This window comes from Vulpes vulpes, unplaced genomic scaffold (genome assembly GCF_048418805.1).
Source record: "Vulpes vulpes isolate BD-2025 unplaced genomic scaffold, VulVul3 Bu000000696, whole genome shotgun sequence".
Taxonomy (NCBI): domain Eukaryota; kingdom Metazoa; phylum Chordata; class Mammalia; order Carnivora; family Canidae; genus Vulpes; species Vulpes vulpes.
The window spans coordinates 446,977-452,976 of record NW_027325674.1 but is presented as its reverse complement, the minus strand read 5'-3'; the positions used below and the strand labels follow the sequence as shown (position 1 = coordinate 452,976).

General features: G+C 41.6%; 2 pseudogenes; both read left to right on the top strand.

The window, feature by feature from the left end:
* The first annotated feature begins 293 nt into the window (after positions 1-293).
* LOC140596517 (abnormal spindle-like microcephaly-associated protein homolog pseudogene) lies at positions 294-2,196 on the top strand (annotated as a pseudogene).
* A 41-nt stretch (positions 2,197-2,237) lies between these two features.
* On the top strand, positions 2,238-3,361 carry LOC140596519 (abnormal spindle-like microcephaly-associated protein homolog pseudogene; annotated as a pseudogene).
* The last annotated feature ends 2,639 nt before the right edge of the window (positions 3,362-6,000 follow it).

Below are 6,000 nucleotides of genomic sequence, written 5' to 3'. Positions count from 1 at the left end.
GCTTTTAAGGGAAAAACACAGAGCTGCTATCATAATACAAAGCACATACAGAATGTATAGGCAGTATCTTTTTTACCAAGAGATCCAGTGGGCTACAAAAGTAATACAAGAAAAATATAGAGCAAATAAAAAGAAAGCTCTTCTACACAGTGCACTGAGGAATGCAGCAGCAGCCTGTACTGAAGCAGATTTCCGGGACATGATCCTAAGGAAACCGATTCAGGAACAGCATCAGGCTGCCACTATTATTCAGAAGCATTTTAAAGCCTCCAAAGTAAGGAAGCATTATCTCCACTTGAGAGCAAATGTAATTTTTGTCCAAAGACGATACAGGCACTAACTTCAGTGCGCACCCAGGCAGTCGTGTGTACACAGTCTTCATATAGAAGTTGTAAGGTGCAAGAGGACATGCAGCATAGGCACCCGGCTGCCACACGAATTCAGTCATTCTACCGAATGCACAGAGCCAAACTCGATTATCAAGCAAAGAAAACCGCCGTTGCTATAATACAGAATTATTTTAGGTCCTATATCCGAGTAAAAGTGGAAAGGGAAAATTTTTTGGCAGTTCAGAAGTCTGTGCGAATTATTCAGGCTGCTTTTAGGGGCATGAAGGTTAGAGAGAGACTGAAAACCCTCTCGGAGGTAAACCTGGTAGCCAGTGCTAAGCAGTCTGCCTTCTGCTCTTGCAGAACTGAAGCTCAGTGTGCAGCTGTTCACGGCTCAGCACTTAGGACTCAGAAGTGGCGTGGAGCTTCCCTGGTCACTTGTTCACAAGAGGCCGAGTACCCCCAGAGAGAGGCTCTGGTAGGGACTCAAAGAGCTTTCTGCGAGATGGTCACAGGGAAATTGGAAACACAGAAGTGTGCTGCCCTGCGCATTCAGTACTTCCTTCAGATGGCCGTGTGTCGGAGAAGGTTTGTCCAGCAGAAAAGAGCTGCGGTGACCCTCCAGCAGTACTTCAGGACGTGGCAAACAAGAAGGCAGTTTTTATTGTACAGGAAGGCAGCAGTCGTCTTACAAAATCACCACCGAGCCTTTTTGTCTACAAAACATCAAAGACAAGTATATTTACAAATTAGGAGCAGCATTATCATGATTCAAGCTAGAACGAGAGGATTTATACAGAAACGGAGGTTTCAGAAAATTAAAGATAGCACCATAAAAATCCAGGCTGTGTGGAGGAGCTATAAAGCCAGGAAATATTTACATCAAGTGAAAGCTGCCTGCAAGATTCAAGCCTGGTATAGGTATTGGAAAGCACGTAAAGACTATCTAGCTGTATTAAAAGCTGTTAAAATCATTCAAGGTTGCTTCTACACCAAACTGGAGAGAACACGGTTTCTGAATGTGAGAGCATCAACAATTATCATTCAGAGAAAATGGAGAGCTATACTTTCTGGAAGAATAGCTCGTGAACACTTCTTAATGATGAAAAGATATCAAACTGCTTGTTTGATCCAAGCGAATTTTAGAAGATACAAAGCAAGGCAGGTCTTTCTCCGGCAGAAGTCTGCTGCTTTGACCATACAGAGATATATACGAGCCAGGAAGGCTGGAAAATGTCAAAGGATAAAATAAGTAGAATTTAAAAAATCTACAGTTGTTCTACAAGCACTAGTGCATGGTTGGTTAGTAAGAAAAAGAATTTTAGAACAAAGAACCAAAATCAGACTTCTTCACTTCACAGCACCTGCATATTATCACCTGTCTGCTCTTAAAATTCAAAGAGCATATAAACATCACATGTCTATGAAGAATACTAACAAGCAGGTTAATGCAGTCATCTGTATCCAGAGGTGGTTTCGAACAAGATTACAGCAAAAGAGGTTTGCTCAGAAATACCCTAGCATCCTCACAAGTCAGCATGAAGTTCCAGAATGTATGAGCCAGCAGAATAGAGCTGCATCAGTAATACAGAAAGCAGTACGCCGTTTCCTCCTCCGTAAAAAACAGGAAAAATTTAATAATGCAATCAGTAGAATTCAGGCATTATGGAGAGGATACTCTTGGAGGAAGAAAAATGATTGTACAAAAATTAAAGCTATACGACTAAGTCTTCAACTTGTTAACAGGGAGATTCGAGAAGAAAACAAACTTTACAAAAGAACTGCGCTTGCACTTCATTATCTTTTGACCTAGAAGCACCTTTCTGCTATTCTTGAGGCCTTAAAGCACCTAGAGGTAGTTACTAGATTTGTGAAGAAATCACAAATCCCCTACAAGCTATTCAAATTCGCTTGGATCAAACAAGCAGCTTGATGTCTTTTCATCATTAAGAAGTGTTCACGAGCTATTCTTCCAGAAAGTATAGCTCTCCATTTTCTCTGAATGATAATTGTTGATGCTCTCACATTCAACAAAGAACTAGATGTTCTTTGTTGCGAGAACATGGCCCAGAGTGGAGCAGTTTCTAAAATATTTGTTTTGATCCGAAGTTGTAATCGTAGCATTCCTTGTATGGAAGTCATCAGATATGCTGTACAAGTCGTGCTTAATGTCGCTAAGTATGAGAAAACTACTGCAGCAGTTTCTGATGCAGAAAACTGCATAGATACACTGCTGGACCTTTTGCAAATGTACCAAGAAAAACCTGGTGACAAAGTTGCAGACAAGTGTGGAAGCATTTTTACAAAAACCTACTGTTTGTTAGCTGTTTTATTGAAGACAACGAATAGGGCCTCTAGTGTTCCAAGTAAGTCCAAAGTTGTTGACTGTATTTATAGTCTCTACAAGCTTACAGCTCATAAACATAAAATGAATACTGAAAGAACACTTTATAAACAAAAGATGAATTCTTCTATAAGTACTCCCTTTATTCCAGAAACACCTGTAAGAACCAGAATAGTTTCAAGACTTAAACCAGATTGGGTTTTGAGAAGAGATAACATGGAAGAAATCACAAATCCCCTACAAGCTATTCAAATGGTGATGGACACACTTGGCATTCCTTACTAGTAAATAACATTTTCAGTAGGTACCGTAAAAAATACTAAAGCTAATCATGAATGTGTAAAGTGTTTTTGGCTCTCCTTGGTACAGTTTCTAAAATCTGACTCTGTATTAAAATTAAAATATATATATGTAACAATAAAAAAATGCAAAAAAAGCAAAAATGAACTATTGGGACTTCATCAAGATAAGAAGCTTTTGCACAGCAAAAGATACAGTCAACAAAACTAAAAGACAACCTACAGAATGGGAGAAGATATTTGCAAATGACGTATCAGATAAAGGGCTAGTTTCCAAAATCTATAAAGAACTTATTAAACTCAACACCAAAGAAACAAACAACCCAATCATGAAATGGGCAAAAGACATGAAGAGAAATCTCACAGAGGAAGACATGGACATGGCCAACAAGCACATGAGAAAATGCTCTGCATCACTTGCCATCAGGGAAATACAAATCAAAACCACAATGAGATACCACCTCACACCAGTGAGAATGGGGAAAATTAACAAGGCAGGAAACAACAAATGTTGGAGAGGATGCGGAGAAAAGGGAACCCTCTTACACTGTTGGTGGGAATGTGAACTGGTGCAGCCACTCTGGAAAACTGTGTGGAGGTTCCTCAAAGAGTTAAAAATAGACCTGCCCTACGACCCAGCAATTGCACTGTTGGGGATTTACCCCAAAGATTCAGATGCAATGAAACGCCAGGACACCTGCACCCCGATGTTTCTATCAGCAATGGCCACAATAGCCAAACTGTGGAAGGAGCCTCGGTGTCCATCGAAAGATGATGGATAAAGAAGATGTGGTCTATGTATACAATGGAATATTACTCAGCCATTAGAAATGACAAATACCCACCATTTGCTTCAACGTGGATGGAACTGGAGGGTATTACGCTGAGTGAAATAAGTCAATCGGAGAAGGACAAGCAGTGTATGTTCTCATTCATTTGGGGAATATAAATAATAGTGAAAGGGAATATAAAGGAAGGGAGAAGAAATGTTGGGAAATATCAGGAAGGGAGACAGAACATAAAGACTCCTAACTCGGGGAAACGAACTAGGGGTGGTGGAAGGGGGGAGGAGGGCGGGTGTTGGAGCGGAATGGGTGACGGGCACTGAGGTGGACACTTGACGGGATGAGCACTGGGTGTTTTTCTGTATGTTGGTAAATTGAACACCAATAAAAATTAATTAAAAAAAATTAAAAAAGAAAAAAAAGAAAAAAAAAGAAAAAAAAAGAAAAACTAGCATCGCACGTTGCAAAGACGACAAAGATGAACAGTAAAATTCACTCAAATAATGTCGTTCTAGGTTAAAAAAAAAAATGAAAAAGCCAGGAAAAACACCATAGCCTGTGCAGAGACCTCAGGAGAAAAGTTTCATGTTTTAGAATATTTCCTGGTAGTACCTACTCAGAGCATGAGACTCCTCAATATTTACTAGTACTGTTTCCCCAATATATATTTTTTAAGATTTTATTTATTCATTCATGAGAGAGACACACAGAAGCAGGGACATAGAAGAGACATAGGAGGCAGGCTCCTCACTGGGAGCCCGATGTGGGACTCGATCCTGAGACTCCAGGATCATGCCCTGAGCCGAAGGCAGACACTCAACTGCTGAGCCACCCAGGCATCCCAATATATATATATTTTTTAAAACAAAGAGCCCCATATATTCTTGGATCAGGCCCTAAAAGTTACATAGATCAGAAGATTCCACTTGAATTGTTCTTAATTCTTTGACTTGTAGTTGTTAACATATTTCATACAACTTGCACAATGCGAGTCATTTTAAATTTTTCATTTGAAGTTTAAATACAAATGTAGACATGATGAAAGTCTGAAATTTAGCCCCACACATCACGGATTCTCTACTGTCAACCCTGCACCATGGATCCCTGCTTTGAATTGCTCTACCTTTACTGGCTCTTCTCATTTCTAGCCCTTGCCTAGGATGAAGCCACCATAATTCCACCAGGAGATATTTCAACAGTGTCCTAATGGTCTCTCTGCTTCATCCTGCCCTGTTCACTCCAAACCTGGCTTGTGGAATGACATCTTAAAATGTCACTCTGATCAGGTCTCCTGCTCCTCCCCAGGGCCTGTGGGGAGTGGGAACCCATCATGGCCAACAGCCTGAGCTGATCTGGCCCGGACACCTCTTCCCTCTGCTTCCATCCCAGGTGATTTGGCCAACCCCTTTTCATACCTCACTTACCAGGAGCCCCTGCCTCCCTGAAATTGGCAGAAAGAACCAGATTCAGTCAGGCCCTCAGGTCTTTGCACACATGCCTGCCGCTACATGGTGCCCCCCCACCCCACTCCTTTGCCTGATCAGCTTTTATCTATTCTTCTAGATTCAAATCAGATCAGACCTTGCCTCCTCCAGGAAGCCTCTCCTCCCCGATTTTTCAACTGGCCAAGAAAAATAACCCATGCACCCCCAATAACATTCAGGACACCCCCAGCTAAGCCTTTAACCCATTATACTGAAATGGCAGCTTTACGTATCTGTTGCTCTCTCTAGATATTGAGCTCCTGGAGAGAAGAGACTTCTGTCCTACGGATTACTGGAATCTGAGCTAATAGGTCTTAGTAGATGACTGTCAGTTGGATTCCTTTCTTGTATCTCTATCTGCTTATCTTCCCAATTTCCTTTTAAAAAGAATGTCTCCATCCAACAAGAACGAAAACACACTTTTAGAAATGAGTAAAAGCCCTGAACCCACTCCCGCCTCCTCCAGAGCTCACCAACCAGCAAGAGGGAGAGAAATAAAGTTACGCCCCTGGGCACCTTATCCCGAGCCACTGAACATCTAGAGCAACCGATCCTGCCAGGAAGTCAGGAAAGAGGTTTCAGCACAGGCTGTCCAGGGAGGAGTAGAGGAGCACGTAGTAGGCACTGGGCACAGCGTAGCTAAAACTCATCAACAAGCAGTGAAAGCACCTGTTGTCCCTCTGGAAGCCACGAGAGGTGTCTGCCTTTGTGGCCTGGAGAGTTGCCACCTCATTGTTCTCATATCAAACAATTGCTTCT